Below are 3,816 nucleotides of genomic sequence, written 5' to 3'. Positions count from 1 at the left end.
TTCATTAGCAAGTGCGGTATGCATACATTACCCTCCTAGTTCGAACTAGGAGGGTAGTGTAGACATACCCTAGGCGACAGGGGCATGGATCACTTTGTGATTCCCTCTTCTGTTCATTGCCTCTGGGGCATCTGGCATTGGCCACTGTCGGAGGACAAGATACTGGGTTTGATGGACCTTTGATCTGACTCAGTATGGCCATTCTCATGTAGTCCTTGTCAAGCAAGGCCACTGTGCAGCAGAAGAATGGACAAAGACTCCACAGGAGGAGGTTAGAAGAAGCAGCTAGGACAGGAACAAAGAAAAGATAGGAGTTAAGGACAGTTCTGAAAAGTGTGAGTTGGGGGGGAAGGCTGGGGGGTTATTAGTTATCGCGGACACATCAGCCTATCTGCCCTACTCAGCAATTGGTTCATCCAATTACTTCTGCCTGCACATCAGCTCTTGCTTCTCCCTCCAACCTCCCCTTTGTTCTTCCTGTTGCTCTGGGGCAGTGTTTCCCAGTTTTATTTGGCCATGGAACCCTTTAAAAAAATGGCCAGGGAAAACTGGTCAACCCCCGCCCTCTCCCAACAAAGCCAGCCCGTCCCTAACACCACCGTGGCCCCTTGAAAATGGTGGCCCCGGGTGACCACCCGGTTCGACCTCCCCTAAGACTGGCTCGGGGTGCGGGAGGAGTGATCAGGTTCTCAGAACCCTTACTTTCACTTCGCAGAATCCTGGGGTTCTGCAGAGCACTATTTGGGGGAAACTGCTCTAGGGGGCCTTCATTCCCCTTTCCAGCCTTGGTATTGCAAGGAGGCATGTGAAACAGGGCATAAATAGCAAAGGAGCTGCCCTGTAATTCACAACAGGATAGTGGGGGAGGGAGAGAGGGAGGAGTGGAATAGCTGGGGCCTTTCTGCTCTCCCCTCAAATCCTTTGAGAATGGCAAGGGCTCCTGAGCGGAAGGAAGGAGGAGAGCTCGGCCTGACTGGTGTTTGGTTGCTCTTCCCCAGGAAGTGAGTAGCTGTGGGAAAGCAGCCAATCAGGGTTTTTTCCCCAGGTGGTACTAAAAATGTGCACCTCTTAAGTGTGTGCATGTATACACACGTATGTGCATAAGTACACATTCCCATTTGGAACCCACACACACACTAGTGTGTACACGCACGTATGTGTGTGCATGTGCATGTACGCACGTGTGTGTACACACAGATCATTAGAAACCCAGCAAACTGTATTTTTTGATTAAGAGCTCATCTCACTTGACTTTGTACTCTAGAAATCAGGGCTCAAATTAGAGGACAGGTCCATCAATGGATATTTATTTTTTATTTATTTATTTAAATATTTTTATCCCGCCTTTCTATTTAAAATATTCAGGGTGGCTTTATTTAAAATATTAGTCCAGATAGTCTGGAACGCATGCCCTGGGTGTCCCTATGCCTCTGTCTGCCATGTGTTGGGACTTGCTAATTGCCCTGGTCTGTTCTTTCCCTCTGAAGCACCTGGAACTGGCTACTGCCAGAAGACAGGCTGCTGGGCTAGATGGGCCTTTGGTCTGACCCTGTAGTGGGGCTGTTGCCCACTGCAGCAGGGCGAGGGTTTCAGACAAGCCAGGGTAGACTTGTGCAACCTCAGCCAATCATGGTGGGAAGCGATCAGCCAGGCTGGGCCCTATAAAAGGCTGCAAGGGATGAGAGGAGCTCATTCTTGCTCCAGCTGTGAGGGACCTGGCTGCCTGGGAAGCTACAGAGAGTACCTGAGACAGGGAAGGGCAGGCAGCAGCGGCGGATTTGGGGCAGGGCGAGCGGGGCGGCTGCCTCGGGCCCCGCGCTTGCAGGGGCCCTGCGCATGTGCCATGTCAAAGGGGGGAGGCCCCGCAAAATTGTGCTGCCCGGGGCCCCGCAGCACTCTCATCCGCCCCGGCTGGCAGAGCTGGGAAGCTCTGACTTGACCCAAATCTCCAGCTGCAGGCCTGATACAAGGACCTGAGGGTAGGTTTGCCAGATGTCTGGTTTTGAACCAGACAGTCCAGTATTTGAGTTTTCTGTTCGGGAAACAAATTTAGAAAATATAAATGTCCAGTATTTTCTAAAGAGATAATGTAGATTGTGATGTAATGTCAAGTGTGTCTGGTATTTTTGTTGAAACCATCTGGCAGCCCTACCTGGGAGTACTAGGGCTGCAGGGTGGTAGCCAAGGGAGAAGAAGGCAGCAGGCCCACCCCCCATGCCAATGATGAGTGACTGTTCCAGACTGCAGTTTGCCTCTGAGGCAGGGGATGTATGATGACTGGTAGTCAGTCACTGAGACAAGGGGGAGGGGGAGGAACCCAGACTGTCTGGCAGCAATGCCCCTGCAATGCTGCGAGGACAGGGCACTGTGGGCTGGGAAGGACATGGGCCTGAACCAGCACAGAAGACGACAGGTAACAGCAAGACGCTGGCCATCAGTAGGTACTCCAAGCTAATTCCTGGAGAGACCAGCAGGAGGTGCTGTGTTGGTGAGTGCTTGACCCATTAAAGACCCCTTATGGCCGTTCTTATGGTCTGAAAAACGTGGGGGCTGTGTCTACACTGGGCCACTTATTCCGGAAAATCAACCGCTTTTCTGGAATAAGCTGCAAGCTGTCTACACTGGCCCTTGAATTTCCGGAAAAGCAACGATGTACAAAATCAGCCGCTATTCCGGAAAAACTATTCTGCTCCCGCTCGGGCATAAGTCCTTATTCCGGAACACTGTTCCGGAAAAGGGCCAGTGTAGACAGCCCAGTAGTCTTTTCCGGAAAAGCGCATCTACATTGGCCACAGACGCTTTTCCGGAAAAAGGGCTTTTCCGGAAAAGCAGCCTGCCAATGTAGACGCTCCTTTTCCGGAAAAACTGAAAACAGAATAGTATTCCGTTTTAAGCAGTTCCGGAATTTCATGCCAGTGTAGACACAGCCGGGGGGTATCAGAATGTGGAAGGATGACAGGTTTCAGAGAGCTATGTTAATCTATTTCAACGACAACAAAACCTTCAAAAGCAGGCTGCAACATGAAACTGCTGAACTGGAATTCATATGCAAATCTGACACCATCAGGCTGAGTCTGGACTGGGGCTGGGGATGGCTCTCATTACAATAATTGTCCACTTAGGGTTATTTTCACCTTCTTATCTTCATCCACTTTGATTAAATTTAGGGATGTAACATTCCATTTAAAATGTTAACTGGCCCACTGCGTCAAAGATGGGGGGAGGGGGTGGAGTGCTGCTGGAGCAGCCTCCCATCTCCTGTGAACCGCGGGGGGGATGGCTGGGCTGCAGCAGCCCCTGCCCATGGCACGCCATGGTGGGTCCGGCTGGGCCTGCTATGCCACAGGTGGGGGGCTTTTCCAGCCAGCCTCAATGCTGGTTAACAGTTTACATCCCTAATTGAATGGGACACAGTCATACCAGGGTGCAAAATATATCAGAAGGACAGAACAGGTCTTGCAGGTGGGGAAGGGGCACTATACATGAAAGAAAATGTAGAATCAAATGAAGTAAAAATCTTAAATGAGCCATTCAATCACTATGGATAGTAATTCCATGCTCCAATAATAAGAATATAACAGAAGGGATATATTATCGACCACGGCTGTGTCTACGCTGGCATGAATTTCTGGAAATGCTTAAAATGGAATACTATTCCGTTTTCAGTTTTTCCGGAAAAGGAGCATCTACATTGGCAGGCTGCTTTTCCGGAAAAGCCCTTTTTCCGGAAAAGCGTCTGTGGCCAATGTAGACGCGCTTTTCCGGAAAAGAGCCCCGATCGCCATTTTCGTGATCAGGGCTTTTTGTCCGGAAAAG

This window comes from Pelodiscus sinensis, chromosome 1 (assembly GCF_052426305.1).
Source record: "Pelodiscus sinensis isolate ZL-2025 chromosome 1, ASM5242630v1, whole genome shotgun sequence".
Classification (NCBI taxonomy): Eukaryota; Metazoa; Chordata; order Testudines; family Trionychidae; genus Pelodiscus; species Pelodiscus sinensis.
The sequence above is the reverse complement of the archived record's forward strand: the minus strand, read 5'-3'. Positions refer to the sequence as shown.